Source organism: Giraffa tippelskirchi, chromosome 8 (assembly GCF_054371585.1).
Source record: "Giraffa tippelskirchi isolate mGirTip1 chromosome 8, T2T-mGirTip1v1.2.pri, whole genome shotgun sequence".
NCBI classification, from domain to species: domain Eukaryota; kingdom Metazoa; phylum Chordata; class Mammalia; order Artiodactyla; family Giraffidae; genus Giraffa; species Giraffa tippelskirchi.
Window position 1 is genome coordinate 6,933,821 of NC_137282.1, and position 19,941 is coordinate 6,953,761.

Below are 19,941 nucleotides of genomic sequence, written 5' to 3' on the forward strand. Positions count from 1 at the left end.
AAGACCCAGCACAGCCGAAAATAAATAAAATTATAAAAGAAAAAAAGGTCCCTTTTTACAATAACTATTCCATTATATTCACAATATAGCTCACCTAGATGGGTCATCTAATTCTAACTGTAAAACAGAAATCAAAAAGGAGATCTGTGGTCCCTTGGGCAGCGAAAGAGAATATTTGTTTTTGAAATTAATTCTGCAGTTTTTATCACTGAAGCCTTGATTTTTAGTGCCTAATGATTAGTTAGTGCCTATATATTTTCTGTTCAGTTTTGCAATAATATTTATTAGGTATTACACATACTACATCCCCAGCTGTCTTGATGTATCCTTAAAGAGTTTAAAATCTAGATGTAGCAACAAGACAGATGCATCTAAAATGATCAAATGAGAACTTCAGATGGATAGATTTGCATCCCATGGAGGTTAAGAAGCAGGAGATTTTTATGTAAATCTGCTTATGATTTTCAGAGACTGGCTTCCCTTTAAAAAGCATGATGTTGTTTAATCGCTAAGTTGTGTCCTACTCTTTGAAACCCCATGGATTTGTAGCCCTCCAGGCTCCTCTGTCCGTGGGATTTCCCAGGCAAGAACATTGGAGTGGGCTGTCATTTCCTTCTCCATCAAAAGCATGATACTGATGGACTGTCCCACAATCCAAATCATGAAGTGCACTTTAATGAAGGCAACACATTGTGCAATGATTCTAAAAACTCACCTGGCTTCATTCATGACGTCTTAAAGGATTTAAATCAAAGAATAATTTTCAAAACATGTTTCATAACCACTGAGATTACACTGTTATTCAAGGAAGCTAAGAAAAGCGCAGAGACACCTTAAAAATTGCTTGCCTGTGCCATGTCAGTGGATAAGCCAGTTGGACAACTTCGCTTGCAGACTCGCAGGCCGGGAAGGTGCACGCTACACCGGATGCTCACACATGACTGGCTCAGGGTCATGCTTGTTGACTTGTGGCCGGGAGGCCACGGCTGCAGCTCGATTGGTTCCTGTGGACGCCAAGCATATTTCAGATGGCCGGGTGGTTGACACAGACTCAAGAGGAATGTAACAAAGAGGACACCCAATCCTTTTTCACCCCAGCCAGGATGGCAGAACCTGTGATGGTTAAGGACACAGACTCAGGAGTCTGTGCTGAACCAGTTTCCTGGCTCTTCCGCTGTCCAGCCGCGTGTTCTTGGGTAAACTTCTCTGACTCAGTTTAGTCACCTGTAACGTGGAGACCGCAGAGAGTTCAGCTATGAGACGTGTGGGGCCTGGCACACAGTACACATGCTATCTGAAGACTATCCGAATCGTTTCTTAAAGAACACACCAGTTCAGGGACTTCTCTGGTGGTCCATTTAAGACTTCACCTCGCAACGCAGGGGGGTGAGAGTCGGATCCCTGGTTGGAGAGCTAAGATCCCACAAGTGCCTTGAAGCCAAAAAACCACAACATAAAACAGAAGCTATGTTGTAACAAATTCAATAAAGACTTTAAAAATGATCTGCATCAAAAAAAAAAATCTTAAAAAAACAAACAATACTAAAGAATACACCAGTCCACTCAGGACAGTGGTCTCTGGACCCTCTTCCACAAGACACATCCAGTTGAATAAATCAGCTGGAGAAAAGAAAAGGTGAGGGGTGACAGTCTGGTAAGCATCTGCTACATCCCCGGACACGCCACTTCTGTCCACACGCGTTTATGATCTGTTCTCTTCCTGCCCTGTGTGACCCAGAACCACAACCCCCTCAAGGCAGACTGCCTCCAGGATGGAGGGCACAGACCGCAGTCAGGGTTCTCCATTTCTGAGTCTCCGTGCACAGAGGACAGAGCCAGGGGGAGGGAGGAGGGGGTCGGGGGCCTGAGAGAGACGGAGAGACACGCCGCCTCCCCGGGGTGTTGCACTCCTAAATCAACCCTGCGACGTTTCTGTGGCCAGTGGGCCTTTTAGGAGAGCAGCTGGTGAGCGGGACACTGAAAACCTGAGCGAGAGGCTCCCCTGGCCGCTCAGTGGTCAAGAATCCACCTGCTGGTGCAGGAGACATGGGTTCAATCCCTGGTCCAGGAAGATCCCACGTGCCGCAGGGCGGCTGAGCCCGTGAGCCACAACTTCTGAGCCTGTGCTCTGGAGCCCGAGAGTCACATCTGTTAAGCCCACGAGTGGCTGCTACCAAAGCCCACGCACCCTACAGCCTGTGTTCTGCAGCAGAGAATCCACCACAATGAGAAGCCCTCACCCTGCAAGAGAGAGCAGCCCCCACTCTCTACACCTAGAGAAAAGCCTGCTCAACAGTGAAGACCCAGCCCAGCCATAAATCTATCAAATCAATAAGTTAAAAACAAATGAACAAACCCTGAGTGATGAATGAAGAAGGCTTCCTGTAGAGCACAGGGGACTCTACTTAACGGTATGTGGCAGCCTGGATGGGAGGGGAGTTTGGGGGAGAATGGATCCATGCATAGGTATGGCTGAGTCCCTCTGCTATCCACCTGAAACTATCACAACATTGTTAATCAGCTATACTCTGATATAAAATAAAAATAAGAAAAACCTGAGTGATCTTTTTACCCCAATAATCCTGGTTGTCTGCTACAGGAGCCTTGTAGAAATCTACTTGGAATCTTTGTTGTGTTCAGCTGGGGAACAACATCCTCTCCCACTGCTCTGAAAACCTGAGGGCAGAAGCCTTGTCTTCTTGCTTTTTTACCTATTCCCCTACCTGGCACCGTGCTTAGGAAAGGCTAGCACTCGGCACATAGGTTCTGACTGCTGGATCAGATCCTGGGAACCTGTAACAGAACCATTCAAATAGTTCAGTGGCACATGGGTGCTGTGCATTTGCAGCTCTCCCCTGGGAAGGGCTAGGGGATGTGCTGGGGACAGGCAGTGGCTGTGAGAAGGCTTCTCAAGTGTCAAAAACCCATCAGGGGATCTGGTCCCCAAAGCCGCACCATCACCAGCCTCTTGCTCATCACTGCTGTGCCATGGGGCCTCGATCTGGCATAACTGACTTTGGCAGACATCAGAGGAGCTCTGAAATTGATCCAGGTGCCTCCTCACAAGAAACTGCAGGAGGACTTTAGATCCGCCCAGACCCTTGTTTGTATGTGCATGCTAAGTCATTTCAATCATTCCAACTCTGTGCAGCTGCATGGACTATGGGCCAGCAGGCTCCTCTGTCCATGGGATTCTCCAGGCAAGAGTCCTGGAGTGGGTTGCCATGCCTTCCTCTGGGCATCTTCCAGGCCCAGGAACTGAACCCTTGTCTTCTGTGCCTCCTGCATTTCGGGCAGATTCTTTACCGCTGAGCCGCTGGGGAAGTCCCACCCTTGTTCATAGGCTCCAGCAAACTGCTGTTGCCGATAAGCAACTATTTGAAACATCAGTGCTCAGTATAACTGGCCTGGCTTTGGATTTCAGATTGATCTTTAGGAAGGAAAAAAATGTTAAGTGATTATAGGAACACAGCACTGGTCCAACTGACACAACTGGTATTTCTAGGCTTGAATCATTCCACACTTGAACCTTAAACCATTAGGTGTCTGATTTATGAAAAGAAAAAGAACTAGATTGATAACTGGATAAACCCTGTCATGGGCTGGAAAAACCGGGTGATCGGTATCTTCAGATTCTTCCCCATCTATTCTTTTCTTTATAAATCTTATAAATCTTTCTTGTAAATCTGTGGAGATGTTTGTCAGAACTTGCAAATTCATCGCATATGCCCTTAATCACATTTAACTCAGATTTTCAGGCTAGTTGTCTACTTCTCAAGTTTCATGGCTCCATAGAATCGTGGACTCTTGGGCTCCTTCCCTGACAAGCCTTTCATTCCATAGGTAAGGACAGGCTGGAGAGAGGAACGCCGGGCCCTTGGCCTCTGTTACAGCCAAGATGAGGGTCCCACGCCTCTCTCCACTTGTCAGTCTTTATTCTGCTCCCAGTTGTCGCCCCTCTTTCAATCACGGGCCACTTCTCAAGAGAATAGCATTCACCCTGCCAGGAGTCATTCCCAGAAACATAGGTGCTTTAGTTAATGACTCGCTCGCTACTTCCAGAAAGGGGGAAAAGCGCCTTGCGTCCTCTGATGAAGTCAGTTCCCTGCCAAAGACACAGCCAATGAGGTGCCAGCCCCAGGGGCACCTCTGTCACCTGGGACCCACCTGAGGGAGAAGGGGGACTCCTAGCAACGGGGAATACAGCTGCCATCAGCCAGGCAGAGGGCAGCCCATGGTGGCAGTGCGGGAGGGTGGGAGTGGTGGCCTCCAAGAGCTGGTATGTCCCCAGGGAGGGGAAGGAAGTGGCTCCACTGGGGGTCCCAGTGAGTTTAACAAAACAGTAAGAACCTGTGTCATTCCACAGGCTGAGATCAAAAGATCCTGAAATCGTTGGCTGATGGTCGCAGCTCTTCTCAAGAGCAGCCAGTTAATCTCTTAAGCTCTCAGCTGCTCTGATTTCAGCCCAAGGATTGCAACACATCAGATACTTGCCTCTCACTTAGCGAGTCTTCTTTCTTACTTTGCCTTACAACCTCAGACATCCTCTGAACATCCACTGTGCCCAAAGGTCAGTATTAGGTCTGCTTTGTGATTTTAGACCGAGAGTGGTTTCATTCTGCCGTGCTATGATGCTGATGGGGCACTTGTGTGAACTCAGCTTTTAAAGTACCTTCAGAGGTGTGTTTAGATCGCATGGTAAATCTTAACCGTAGATTGTCAAATGTAGAGCCATTTTTCATATGCTATCAGGGTGGTGATGAGGACAGTGAGAATGTTAACAACTTGGCACCAAAACTCTAGGGTGTGTACAGGTCATCCATTAGATCACTGATTTCTCAGACATTAATGACGTACCTACTAGCTGTCAGGTACTTTAACCAGGCTCTGCAGTTACAACAAAGAGGGAGACCAATATTTCCCTTAAGAAAGTTACAGTCATATTCTAGCTTGAAGGTGTAAAACATCAATTGAGTGCTTTGAGAAGCATACACGGGCATTATGCGAGCAGGCAAAGAGGCCCTAACTCTGCAGTGGAGGAGGAAAGAGGCCCAAAAGGCTTTGTGGAGGCGTGGATGCTGAGCTGAGCGTGAAAGGATGAGGAAGATTTCAGCGATGGTCTTCGGGGGGGTGGGGGGGGTGGGGGTGAAGCGGCAGCATAGAGAGGACAAAGGAAAGAACACTCCAGACAGAAGAGATGGTGTATACAAAGACGGAAAAGCCAAAACTGGCATAAAATACAAAAGTTGGAAGTGTTATTCTCTCAGCCGTGTCCAACTCTTTGTGGACCACTGTAGCCCACCAGGCTCCTCTGTCCATGGGATCTCCCAGGCTGGAGTGGGTAGCCCTTCCCTCTTCCAGGGGATCTTCCTGACCCAGGGATTGAACCTGGGTCTCCTGCATTGCAGGCAGATTCTTTACCATTTGAGCCACCAGGAAGGCAAGAAACACTAGGTAAATCATCAGTGCTGTTGAGGCCAAAATGATGGGACACAGTGTAAGGGGTGCAGCTGGAGTGGCAGGAAGTGCCCTGGGGGTCAGCGATGGGTTTTGAGGTGTAGGGGCACTGTTAGTTCACATATCCTTTTCTGTGGCTACATAGAGGATGGATTAAGAGATGATGAGATGGGGAGAAAGGAGACCAGTTAGATGCTCAGAAAGAGATGATGAGACCCTTGACCAATGACAGCACAGATGGACAGGCTGTGATGAACTTTAGAGCTACTTAGGCATCAGAACTGGCATGACCCGATCAGGATTAAAAGAGGATGGGCGGGCAGTAAAGGAGCGGGAAATGGCAAGAATAACTCAAGGGACTGGTTGGAGTCACCAACTAAAAGAGGTTAAGGATAAAAGAGAAATGTTAACCTGTGTGTACGCTGAGAGCTCAGATCAGGTGTACATTCAAGTGACAGGCATCGGGCATTTTACTGTCAAGAGTCCAAATCGCAGGGAACAGGTTTGGACTGGCAGTACAGACTAGGAGACAGCCACACACACGTGGGTTCAAAAAACGCACGTAGTTGAGATTACCCAAGCAGAATCCATGAGAGCTGTTAGAATCAGGGGACTCAGGGACTTAGGAACCCCAACATTTAAATAGAAGGGGGAAGATGAACAGCCCATGAAAAAGCAGAGAAAGACGGATTAAAAAGAGAAGGAAGAACAGGAAAGCAGGTCATCCACAGGCGCTAACGGAGCAGGAAGTCTCAAGAAGGAGGAAGTGTCTCTGGGGTCAGAAGCAGCAGCTTGGCACTGTGAATCAGGGATTAATCTGTGTTCGTTTGGGCTTAAACTGGTGGACATTTGTTTACCATAATAAGATCGGTTTCAGTGAAGGCAGGTTTCACTCCAGGAGTGGATCAGAGCCTGACAGCAATAGGGTGAGGGGAATAGTTGGTGGAAATGATTGATTCATTATCTAAAGAATTTAGGTCGACAAGTAGGGGAGAGCAAATTGAGGGTGTCTAGGGTGGATGTGGGGATGGAAGAAGCTTGAATATATTCATTGATTTAAGGTAATTGTCAAATCGAGGCAGATTCAGAACATAGAAAGGAGAAGGTATGCTAGATAGAGGACACAGGAAAAGGAGAAAGGGGTGCAGTTAGGTGTAGAAATAAAGGTGACCTTCACAACCAGAGGCCCTTCCAGGGCTATACCACCCTGAATGCATTTGATCACATCTGATCTTGGCAGCTAAGCAGGGTCGGGCCTGTTAGTATTTGGATGGGAGACCACCTGGGAATACTGGGCATTATAGGCTTAGTGATTGCGAGAAGGAAGATATGAATGGATCTGGAGGTAGATAAATTTTCAGGTAGGTGGATAAGAAGGTGAAAGAGATCACAAGGGCCGTTTATCCTGTTTGTGGCTGCCAAGTATCTTTTCTGATCATTTCTCCCGTGTTTGGGGAATTCCCCATATGATGAGTGTTGCCTCCACAAGGTAGAAACCAGAACTCATTCTCCTGGGACCCCTTGCTCCTAAGATACAGGCATGTGAATCTAGTTCCCATCAGTCAGATGCTTCTGCACCAGATGTTGACTTGGAAGGGAGCAGCATAAGGAGGTAGGTACATGCGGATTCCATGTTCTGACACATGAAAGAGAGGAGTGTTTATCTCTTCAAACACCATAGGAACAGAACTTCTGACTTCCGGTTGTGAGCATCATTAGTACATGGGGTGCGCTAAGGTTCGGGTCCCAATATCAGTGTTTACTACAACAGCCCCCGTGGCCTGGTTGGAGCCGAGATTCCAAGGGCCCTCAGGTCCTTCCAGAGATACTCTGAACTGCAAAATAACTTCTAACAAACATGGCATTCAACCAGGAGATTGGATTCCGTTGTTGTAACAAAGACCTGTGACTGATGCAGACATCATATCTAAAAGCATGAATTTTCTCAAGAGAGGAGATAGGTCACCTGCTGAGACTGAGAAGCAGGGGGCTTGAGGAGTGTGATAACAGTTTGGAGCAGCGGATGGGAAGTGCGAGGGTCCAGCTGAGTTGCAGCCATGACTCTGGGCAGCCCCCATCTTCGTCACTGTGTGATTTTCCTTCTCCAGCAGAACACGGTGGGGAGCAAGGGAATGCAAGGGGTGACGGGAAATCAGCAAAGAAGGATGGCTGGGGAGAAAAGGAAGGGGCAGATGGCGGCCGATAGAGAATAAAATGAAAGGAACCAGGGAATAAAAGTTTCTTTGAGCTAAAAGAGCAAGATACCTTGAGCTCGTGAGAACGTTGGGAGAACAGCAAGCAAGCAAGCTGGGGCCAGAAGTTGCAACGTTCAAATATTAGACCTAAGAGGTAGAGAAAATTTAAGCCATGGAGAGAGTCAGAGGAGTGGAGGCTGAGCTATGCCGTGGGCTGGATCCTCCATCAAGGTGGACGGTGAGATGTTCCAGGTCGCTGGCAGGAATGGGAGTGGAGGGGAAGACCTTGGTATCGGGTCTCAAGGTCTGTGAGTGGGGGCAATGCCTGGGAGCTGTGTAGGTGACAGCGGTGAAAAGGATGCAATGGGACAGCTTAATGTGATGCTCTGACACTGTGGACTGAGCTTTAACACTGGAAACATACCAGAAACAGCAGTGGTGGGTGAACGTGTTTAGAAAGGATACACAGCCAGAACTGACCTTTAGGAAACCCAGTGTAGCAGCCACAAATAAGAAAATGGACCAGGACAGGGTGAAGGTGGCGGTCAGTTTCCATTGTCCTTCATCTGGTAAGTGACGATTACTAGCAGAGATGAGATGTCGTAAGTGGTAACTGACCTCAAATTTCAAATGCCCTAATCTGTCCAGGGACCTCCAGGATGTGAGGTTCCTTCAGACATTTGAGGATGTCCCCACATAACCCCAAGCCTTCCCTGGTTCAGGCTAATCACTCCCAGTTCCTTTAACTATACCTCACTCGATGTATCCACTCTTCCCTGGAAAAACTTGGTTGTGATTGACGTCACCATAAACCGTGGGACTCAAATTCAAGCGGAATTTCCCAAAGGCAATCTGACTATAGCAGGCTCCAGTGAAACTGTCCACGTGTCCTCCCACCAGCCTGAAGCTGAGCCAAAAGAATGACCCTGACCTCACTTCCCGTGACTCCTCATCTTCTCTCCACGCCCTTCACTTGCCCTTGTGCCCCAACAGAAAGTGCCGCCGATGACAAGTGAGGAGAACGACGTGAATAATGACAAGGGGGTGATGACGAAGCTCAAAGCGACCCACCAGCAGCAGCACTCCCAGAACCACGATAGGTTTGGTTTCGTCTGTTTGTTTAGCCTGCACCTGTTACGTGTAGAACACAGAACATGTGACTCGCTCAGGGACCTGCTATCCTAATCCCAGTTACTTCCCACTTGGAGTCTGGAGCATGGTAAGCATCACTGTGCCTCCTGGCGATGCCCACCTGTCCCTGACAGTGGCTGGCCGACTGGGCACTCTGACTCAGAGAAAAGGCGTATGCCAAGAAGCACCCAGCATCCCATTCGGCACTCTGCTGTTTGTTACATTAAACCCTCAAGGCTTCACGAAAAAGAAAACCCGTAAGAAATGTGCTCTGAATTCACTTACAAGTTACAAGCTGAGGTGTGTTTGATGTGGAATATCACCTCTTTTCTGAAAAACAAGCCAAGTTATCGAACATCAGACCATAATCTCATGGTCAGACTACCAGCTAAAGCAAAGTAAATCAAAGTTAATAATAAACAGGAGGAAACAGTGTGGGGAATGTAAGGTTCAGGACTGCAGGATCTGGTTTGGGGTCATTCCTCTGCAGTATCTCTATTAGTTAATGTTAAACATGGTAAAAATGAAATTAATGCGAGATTGGGAGATGATATGGAGGACTGATAGCATGGAAAAGCAGAGGAAATAGCCAATAAATTAATTATAGACACTGAAAAGCACATGAAATATTAGGCAAGAAGTCTTGAAATGTTGCAAAGCAAATAGAACTAGAGACAACATATCCCACAGGAGCTGGAGAGGGAGAGAGGTGGGTTATGCAAAGATCATTAAACTGAGATCTGAATTCTAGTCTTTAACACTCCCTAAGTTAGTGCAGGCAAAGAAGGAAGGGAGAGAGAGAGAGGGAGGGGAGGGGGAAGAGAGGAAGGAAGGAAGGAAGGAAGGAAGGAAGGAAGGAAGGAAAGACGGAGGGAGAGAGGGAAGGACAAGGAAGGGGTCCCTGGAGGAAGTGTCACCGGTGGTTTGTCCCAGTCTAGGGGTTGTCCCGACACTCCACAGGAGACACTGGCAGAAACAAGCCAACGCAGGGCCCGGGGGAACAAACTCCTGTGCAACACTGTGCTTCCCTGGGCAAGCCGTCCACGTTCCGGAGAGCTCTGTGCCGGACTGTGAGGTGCACTGTGACAGCAATGGTCCCGGTGAGTCACCCTCCCCACAGTCTGCGCGGGGCAGCCCCTCCTATATTGACTCTGGACGTGCCCTTGGGTTTGCCCCAGCCAGCAGGACACCAGCACACAGGCTGTGACGCACTGGAACGTGTCCTCTTGAAACGCTGCTGCTGGAGGAGAAGTTCACTGGACCCCATGAGACTCAGAGGCTACACGCCTGCCCCAGGGTCCAGCTGCCCCAATATGCAAGCAAGCCCATGCCAGACCAGCAGAGTAACCCTCTCGCCCACAGACCCACAGACCCGTGAAGGATGTGAAAGGTTATTGTTTGAAGTCACTACGTGCTTGGTATTTGTTACGCAGCAAGAGATATCTGATACAAAATGGAAAGATCAGACCGGAGGACTAAAACTTTCTCATTAAGAAAACGTTCCTAAAATCCTAGAGCCGTGAAATCGTAGTATGTGTTCAGCCTCACTGACAACCTGGACTGCCACTGTGACTGCCCCACGAATTTGCCCGTCAACCACCAATAAATTATAGGCAGGAGGAGAGGTGGAAGATGAGTTCTCTGATAACCACTGGAGTTTCGAGATGCCCCTGGTTGTAATCTGTCTTCTCCTGAATGCTCGCAACTTTGTCCCTGTGACCTTTGTAGTATGTATATGTTCAATGTCTTTCTTAAAATTATTTTGACTGTTTTTATCCGTGACGGCTCCCCCTCTTAGGTACCTGCTCGTTGCCATCAGGGACGGTCTCATTACCCCTCACCCCCAGTGACACAGGTTTACCAAATGTTTGACAAGCCAGCAGATGCAACCATTTACCTCCCCTTCCATCTGGCAGTGGAAACTCACACCTGTAGGTTCTAACATGTTATCTGAAAAGGAAGAGAGGAAAAAGCGGGAAGAGACGGGGAACCACATGTGAGTTTTCTTCTTAATGCAAATATCCTAGAAGCAGTTCCCTCCATTCTGCCTACATTTTTCGCCCTACCAACAGAAAGTTTCATTATAAAAATATGTAACTCTTAGGAAATACTATGAGTTTAATAAAACAGAATTGCCTTCCAACTACAGTATTAAGTTGGATCAAGACGAAAAAAAAAATTCTCTCTTGAGAGCTGTCAGACTACAATAAGAGCTCCATCAAGGGAATCTGCATTGTTTGCCTTGATTTGTGTACTCAGAAATCTGTCTTTGTGAGTCAATTCTTCATTGGGTGTGAGGGAGATAAAATACATAAAATGCACTAGTCTATCTGAAGGAATTTATAATCTAGTTGGAGAACCAACATCAATGAAACAGTTGCATAATAATTCAAGATGGTGCATTCCTAAAATTGCAAAACTGATTATGTGAATAATAATCCTTCTGGGTCAGGAAATGCTATGATTTCAAAACAATAGTTACTCACACGTGTGTCATTCACATTGCAGGGATAAAAGATTTACGTCATTCATTGCATGTAATGAATAATAATTTGAAAAATAATACAATGTTAAGGGAAAATAAAATCAAGGCAAATAACTCTGTGGCAGGATAATAATATAATCACCCTGACCTTATCCCTTCCTTTTCATATGAATAGCATCTTAAGTCGGAACATTCAAACCACTGAGCCATTCCTGGGGTTAAGATAATCCCTCAAAACATACTGATAAATTCTTAGGCTGCAAAGCTACTTAACCTTAATTTCCAAAAATAAGCTTACCAGACTGTTCAGGGAGGTACTGATTCTCTGTGGGCAAGCCCACATTCAGATTCATTCAGCTCTTAAACAAACACGGATTAAACATCTACTCTACCTCACAGCCCGGGCTAGGCTCTGGGAATGCAAAATCATGAGACAAAGCTCCAGCCATGCCATGCACACAGGTGGAAGGACGGGGTGACAGAGGCAGCAGGTGTGGGGAGGGGGCCTCGGCCAGGGGATGGGAAGACCCGGGTCCCAGCCCTGGTCCACCGCCCCCCACTCCACTGTGTAAACCAGGCAGACCATTTGCTGCTGCTGTTCAGTCGCTAAGTCGTGTCTGACTGTTTGCAACCCCATGGAGTGTAGCACGCCAGGCTTCCCTGTCCTTCACTAACTCCCGGAAAAGAAAGTGAAAGTTAAGTTGCTCAGTTGTGTCCGACTCTCTGCGACCCCATGGACTGTAGCCCACCAGGCTCCTCTGTCCATGGGATTTTTCCAGGCAAGAGTACTGGAGTGGGTTGCCATTTCCTTCTCCAGGGGATCTTCCCAACCCAGGGATCAAACTGGATCTCCCACATTGTAGGCAGACGCTTTACCATCTGAACCACCAGGGAAGCCACTAACTCCCGGAGTTTGCTCAAATTAATTTCCACTGAGTCTGTGATGTTATCTATCTCATCTCTGCCACCCCCTTCTCCTGCCCTCAATCTTTCCCTGCATCAGGGTCTTTTCCAAGGAGTCAGTTCTTTGCATCAGGTGGCCAAAGCATCAGAGCTTCAGTTTCAGCATCAGTCCTTCCAGTGAATATTCAGAGTTGATTTCCTTTAGGATTGACTGGTTTGATCTCCTTGCTGTCCAAGGGACTCTCAAGAGTCTTCCCCAGCACCACAGTTTGAAAGCATCAATTCTTCAGCACTCAGCCTACTTTATGGTCCAACTCTCACATCCCTACATGACTACTTGAAAAACCATAGGACCTTTGTTGGCAATGTGGTTTAGAATGTGCTTTGCAATGCAAGGGACACAGGTTCGATCTCTGGTCAGGGAACTAAGATCTTGCATATTGTGGATCAGCTAAGTCTGAGAACCACGACGACAGCCCGATCACTGCACCAGCATGAAAGATCCCACATGCTGCAACTGAGACCCAACAGAGCCCAAAAAAAGTCTAATCAAATGCCCGGGAACAAGACTCACATCCTATTGTTTTATTCTTTAAATACTATTTCCTAGTGAGACTCCAAGGAAATAATATATGTCACTAAAGGTGACACTTAGTGGTCAGATGGACAGTGGTCAGAGAGACATCATCTCTGCTTTTTAATATGCTGTCTAGGTTTGTTATAGCTTTCCTCCCAAAGAGCAAGAGTCTTTGAGCTTCAGGGCTGAAGTCACTGTGTGCAGTGATTTTGGAGCCCAAGAAAATAAAATCTGTCACTACTTCCACTTTTTCTCCTTCATGGATCGCAGCCTTGTCATGGCAAAGGGGCTTGCATGACTCAACGAAGCTATGAACCACACTGTTCGGGGCCACCCTTGGGTCACAGACGGGTCACAGTGAAGAGCGCTGACAAAGCGTGGTCTACTGGGGGAGGACACGGCAACCCCTCCAGTGTTCTTGCCCAGAGGATCGCATGCTGCTGCTGCCGCTGCTGCTGCTAAGTCGCTTCCGTCGTGTCCGATTCTGTGCGACCCCATAGACGGCAGCCCACCAGGCTCCGCCGTCCCTGGGATTCTCCAGGTAAGAATACTGATTGCATGAACAGTATGAAAAGGCAAGCCACGGTATTTCCCTGAACCCAGGTGTCCCCATTTGTAAGTTAAGATACAAAGGCCTATCTCACAAAACACGTTGTGAGGACTGAACAAAACAATAGCTTGAAAATGCTCTGAAATGTTGATCTGTACGGATATATGGGGTCACAATGACTTAAAGTACATTCAGGGGACTAGAAACCATTTCCATCTGACCACTAAGTGTCACCTTTAGTGACATATATTATTTCCTTGGAGTCTCACTAGGAAATAGTATTTAAAGAATAAAACAATAGGATGTGAGTCTTGTTCCCAGGCATTTGATTAGACTTTTTTTGGGCTCTGTTGGGTCTCAGTTGCAGCATGTGGGATCTTTCATGCTGGTGCAGTGATCGGGCTGTCGTCGTGGTTCTCAGACTTAGCTGATCCACAATATGCAAGATCTTAGTTCCCTGACCAGAGATCGAACCTGTGTCCCTTGCATTGCAAAGCACATTCTAAACCACTGGACCACCAGGGAAGTTCCTGATTAGAGTTTTTATCCAGCCGGTTTGGCAAAATTAGCCAATCAAGCTCATGCTTGCAAGCCCAGTATTGACCAGAAATCCCTCCTTTTCTATTAAAAACTCAAGAGTAATTTCTGGATGTCAGGTGCCTTCTCCCCCTCTTGTCTGTGAACCCCTCCCAAATTTGGAAGGAGTGCAGACTTGAGGCTCCACAGGCAGCACCAAAAGGAGGAAAGCTCACTTAAGAACTCATAAAAAATAACCTCCTGTTCTCTTTATTCTTCTGATTTGATTCCTCTGCTCCACGTCCTTCTGCCTCCTCCCTTGTGCAGAATTTGACCCAAGGAAACACTGAGAATTGACTGGCGGTTCCATCAGTACCTGCTGATTGCAGTGAAGAAGGTCATGGCCTCAGGTTTGCTTTCTCCAGAGGGGCTGGGAAGCTTGCAGCACCTGCTGAGCACTGGCAGCGGCCAGCAGAGCCTGGATGGGGGCCTGTGCCCACAGCTGGCCGCAAGGCATGTGGTCCCAAAGGCGGCTTCCGTCTGCTCTTCACCAACAGACAGAGGTGCTTATGTTGGAAGAGAAATGTAGGTGATGGTTCCCTTCATTCTCACTCCTGAACTCAGTAAGGTAAATGATCTGGTTAACACACTATAATAACTCTGTAAAGACCGTAAGTCAGAAACTCTGTTTTAATTCTGTTTTCACCACTAGAGCTCTATGGTGGGGAACCTCACTTTTCCCCCATTTTTTTTTGCTGCAAAATGATGTCCGGATAATGCCCAAATTCTTTCCAGCCCTAAAAACTGTGTGATGCCCTGTTTTAATAAGGATAGAGGTGTAGCATTTACTCCCAGTGAGGGTTCCTGGGGTGGCTATATAAACTCTATGCATACAGATTCCTTTCTCCAAAGGGAGCCTGTCCGTGTTCATATTTCCCTATTTATAAGGCATGATCTGTCATTTATTGGCCATAACCTTCCATTATACTGGATGCTGTACAAGTGTCCTTGTTAAAATACTGACATGCCAATAGAACTCACTCTCTGTCTCAAACAACAGCACTCACGCTGAGGCCATAAGCTGGCTTTTATTTAAACACAGACTTAGGGGAAGAGGTGAAGTGTCTTCCTTTACCCCAGAGTAGAGTCAAGACTCTGCTTCTGGTTAAAGAAGAGTCTTCAGGCAAACAGAGTGTAATGAGGGAGATGGTTCTAGAGGGCAGAGCTGAAGGGCTGCCTCCAGGAAAGTCAAGGAAGTGACGGGGAATGCCTGGAGCCCGGGTGTGTGTTTGGGGGGGCAGTGATTTCAAAGAGCAAAGCTCTGGCCTTAACTAAAAGGCCAGAGGGGACATCTGGGTTCACAACCAGGAAGCAGTGAATGGAAGGAAAGGTGGTGATAAGCCAGAGCCCTGGTCTCACGCCCTGCATTTATGAGACGAGAGGCTGTCTATCCCCACACGCGACTTCAGGATCAGAACCAAGGTGAAAAGTGGCTCCATGTTTATGTCAGTAAAGTCGAGGGGCTGTGTTTGGGCTTCCCAGTAGCTCAGCAGTAAAGAATTTGCCTGCCAATTCAGGAGACACAAGAGATGAGGGTTAGATCCCTGGGTTGGGAAGATCCCCTGGAAGAGGAAATGGCAACCCACTCCAGTATTCTTGCCTGGAGAATTCCATGAACAGAGGCGCCTGGCGGGCTACAGTCCTTGGGGTCACAAAAGAGTCAGATGTGACTTGGCAACTGAGCATGCACACCACACAGGGCCTGTAGTGTAACGTTTCAGAATCTCCCGTATCAACTTCCCATATATTTTAGCGGTTTCACCTTTGGCCACATTAGGACCTCCTAGGATGCTTTGAGGAAATGTAGTCTGTGCTCCATCACAATCTCAACAAAATAACTCCTGGGGAGGTGGGGAACAAAGGGGCAAACTTTAAACCTTCCTCAGGTTATTGTAAGCTGTGCTTAAGAAAGACTTCTGGGATCACCAGCAGTAAACCTTTATAAAACTAAAATGAAATTGTGTACTTTTTGAAACGATGGCACGAAAGACAGAAGTTAGGAAATACCTGATTTTGAATCTAGTCCAAGCAAGAGACGAGACTTTGGTTTCATCTGCACTAGGAGACCTAGTCCAAGCTGCCTGGGAAGATCTGAGGATACCGGGATGCTGGTAAGGGCTTTTAACAGAACTTCAAGAGCAAGACGGCTGGTGACACCGCTCACAGGTGTCCCTGACTTGCCAGTGGCCAGCAGGAAGAGGCTCAGCACCATCCCCCGGCAAGGCGTGGTGGCCCAGACCTCACACTCGACAGGCACGTGAAGGCAGGCAACCCTCCCACAACACATGCTGGATCACTGGGTGGGGAGATGTTTCCCACCAGGAGCGTGGCCCAAAGGCAGACGCAAGTGATGCGAGCCTCATAGTTAAGTCACAGAGTCACTGATGTGAGATCAGTCCTGGCAACAAGTTCATGATTTCAAGGAGGCAGAAACATTAACGTGGCTACTGTACAAGGCAGTGCTGCCTCCAGTGGGGCCGGCTGTCTGCTCTCTGCATGTCTGGCTTCACCATGACCAGCCTGGTACCCAGCAAGCGCTCATTAAATGCCTCTGGGGACTGTATTAAACTGACTTGGTAGTTCTTCAACTGCTTCACCGCGGAGTGTTAGGGTTCCCTCTGAGCCGGTGCCAGCAGCCAGCCAGGTTAAATGACACTCCAGCCAGAAACACCCTACAGGCCATTCAGTTAATAAGCAGTGGGAACCAAACCCAACCAGAAATTCTGCCCTGATGGGATCCTTAGAATAGCTCTCAAATAGCTACTCTGGAGGCCTGTCTTCCGCCCCCAGGTTCTACCTCTCCAGTTATCTTCCGAAGTTTGAGGTTCGGAGAGGCTAGAAATGGGAAGGTTTCATTTTTGAAAGGAGCAAGTCAGGTAGGCTGTGTAGACAGGTCTACACTCGCTGTTTGCCTCATTTCTCCCTGACACCTGCGACCAGGTTGGGGGGGCGGGGGGTGGTCACGACAGCAGGCTCCTTGCTCCACACATTCAGAACGGTCCTCTGAATGCAAAATGCCTTCGGACGGGTCCTCTCTGCTTCCAATGAGCTGTCCTCCCAGATTTCCTCCTCTGGCCGCAGCTCCTCCCCCCGGGCGCCACCCAGACCTGTGCTGGCCCCGGGCGGGCGCAGTTCACTGCCTGCCTTCACCCTCCTGCCTTCTCCCCTTCTCCGCGCTTCTTTCATTTTCTCTCCCCCCAACCCCCCGGACCGACCGTCTCCAGTCTCCATCTTCCCAGCCTTTTTCCTCCGGGCCTTGGCCTCGTACGAAACCACACTCTTGCGGACCAGAGCCCGGGAGGAGTTTGATAATTGACTTAAGGTCAACAAAAGGAAAAAAGGCAGCTCGGAGACGCTGGAGCCCAGGCTCGTCCGGCGGAGCTGAGAAGGGCTGCCGGCCCCGGGCCCCCACCCGCCCGGACGCCCGGCCGGACCCCGCCCGGCACGCGGGGCGCACGGAGGGACGCGCCGGTGGCTGCAGGTGTCGGCGGGCTGGGGGGCTGGCAGCGGGCCGGGGGGAGGCCCTCGGCCCGCGTCTCGGCCGCGCGTCTGTGCAGCCGGCCGCGCCCTCCCCGCCCTCGGCGCCCGACGGCCCGGGCGGCCCGACCCCGCGCGGGCGGGAGGCGGCAGGAGCGGCCAGCGCGGGGCTCTCCCCGCGGGGGGCGGTCCCGCGCTCCTCCGCCCGGCGGGCTCAGCTGCGGGCGGGCCGGTGTCCGGTGTCGGGTGTCCGGTGTCGCCGCGCTGGCAGGAGAGCGGCGGCGCAGAGAGCGGGCCGGTGGTCGCGGTGAGGGGCGCGCGGGCAGCTCCGGGCCGGGTCCCTCGGGGGGCGCCCCGGGCCTGCCAGGGAGGGAGCGCCTGGGGGTCGCGGGCGGGGAAGGCGGCGCGCGCGCACCGGGCGCCCGGGGGCGGTCCCCGATGCCGTGGGCGCGGCGTGCGCTGGGGGCCCGCGCGGGGCCGCGGTGGGCGCGCCGCCCGAAGGCTGGCCCCGACGGTGGCCGCAGGCGGTCGCGCGATGACCTTCCCCCGCCCTAGGGTTCGCAAGGGCGCCCTTGGGGAGGCGCCCGGGGCACCGGGGAGTCTCTGTAGGTTCGCTCAGAGGGTCTTTCTCTTCCCAAGAGTCACAGGAAAGAGGCGACGGAGCGCCCCTTTCTTTCTAAACCTAAGAGTCCGCTCAACCCTAAAAGCTTTGTTGGATGCCTGCTTAATAGAAACAAAGACTTGGATACAGGTTTTTTGTTTGGTTTTTTTTTTCAGTGAAGAAGTAAGTGGAATCAATGCCGGCATAGATCTGGCATAGTGAAATTTCTAGATAAACCTGTGTGCAGTGATTTCAAATTTCTGAAGAGTGGTACATAATCTTTACAGAATTTACTAAATTGATGCTGCCCCCCCCAATTCATTTTATCCTCAAAGATAACCTTGGTGCGGATAGCTTAATAACGCAAAGTTGAATAAGATAACTGAAAGTCTGAAAACAGCTGGCTGTTTGAAAAGAATTATAATTCAGATGATATTCTTACCATTAAAGTTATAGTGTCCATATCACAATATTTTTATGATTAATTAAAGGCTGGGCTTTTTTCTTTTTTTTTTTGGTGCTTAGTCGTGTCAGACTCTTTGTGACCCCATGAACTGTATCCCTCTAGGCTTCTCTATCCAGGGAATTTTCTAGACAAGGATACTGGAGTGGGTTGCCATTTCCTTCTCTAGGGGATCTTCCATACCCAGGGATCGAACCCGGCTCTCTCGCATTTCCTGCATTGGCAGGCAGATTCTTTACCACTGCACCACCCTTTTGGGTAAGGCCTCAGAGTCATTAAAAATACAAAAAGTCCTTTAAAAAAAAAATCATTGTTTAGAGGACAGTGGCCCTAAACCCCATTAAAGTATGAGCAAGTATGAGAGCCAGGCCACACCTATGGGAGGCCTGGAAGACGACTGTGACCCATTAGAAATTTATTTTTGGAAAAAGTAGCAGACGTGGATGTGTTGCTTGTCATTTTTGTCTTTTAAGAAAAGTATTGCACAAGAAGAAACTGAGTTAGCCCAGCTTGCCTTTTTACTGGAACTTGAACAGGGGGGAGCCCGCTGCACTCGTTGTGCCAGACTCAGTTGCAGCACTGATTGTCAGGGGGTAAAATAGGGGAAATCCTGACCAGTTGATTTCCTCCTTTCTGCTTCCTCCACCCTGGCTCCACTTGCCTCTGTAAGTCCCCGCTAGATGGTGTGGCACAGACCTCAGGTTACAGAGTCACAGTTCAGGCTCCTTTCATGGCACGGAAAGCCAGCGCGGGTATGTGAAGTGACACCCAGCCCGGCAGAGGCAGGGCTGGCCTCCCGGGTGCGCCGGCGCTGTATTTGAGGAAGGAGCTAGTTCATACCGGCGGGGCCGCAGCCTCAGCCTGGCAGGCAGTGCTTGTATTTCAGCAGCCTCGCCCCACAAGATTCTTGTCAGCTGGACCCCTAAGTTTTCTGTGAGGACAGGGGGAAGCCAGTGTCTTTCCCTGAAGGTCCACTAATTACCTTTAATGCAAAGAAAATAAAAAGCATGTTTGGGGGAAACCGCACAAGATTGAAGCTGTGAGAGCTTGGACCTGTCGTCCCCTGTCCCTGCTGCTCCCAGGGGCTGTGGCTGGAGCTGCGGGTGGACGCTGTGTAGACTGAGTGCTCCGTGTGAACGCCGTGAGCCCCGCGTGTCGGTCACTTCCCACTGTCCTTCCTGGGGTGGGGGCTTTTCCATACCTGCCCTCCCTTAAGGGCGCCTGCACTTGCAGAGATGAGGCTTCTGCCCCCCGAGAGGGCCGACCCTGCCTCACGGACTTTGGGTTCAGCGTTTCTGCTGCTGCCAGAACTTGCTTCTGAAACATCACCTCTGGTTCCCCATCCTGGCGATGCTCTGATTCTGAAAGGTGAAAGTGAAAGTCGCTCAGTCACGTCCGACTCTTTGCGACCCCATGAACTATACAGTCCATGGAATTCTCCAGGCCGGAATACTGGAGTGGGTAGCCTTTCCCTTCTCCAGGGGATCTTCCCAACCCAGAGATCGAACTCAGGTCTCCCGCATTGC

General features: G+C 49.4%; 1 protein-coding gene across 4 annotated transcripts in view; it reads left to right on the forward strand.

Annotated features, from left to right (window-relative positions):
* Window positions 1-16,817: 16,817 nt before the first annotated feature.
* Window positions 16,818-19,941, forward strand: part of SH2D4A (SH2 domain containing 4A) — a 58,613-nt gene continuing 55,489 nt past the window's right edge. For 2 of the 4 annotated variants that reach the window (XM_081524347.1, XM_081524348.1), the window contains exon 1: window positions 16,941-17,355. The gene's annotated coding sequence lies outside the window, so the exon portion shown is untranslated. Of the gene's footprint in view, window positions 17,356-17,595; window positions 17,659-19,941 lie in introns of those variants that run through there. The other 2 variants (XM_081524349.1, XM_081524350.1) reach the window with 2 other exon arrangements.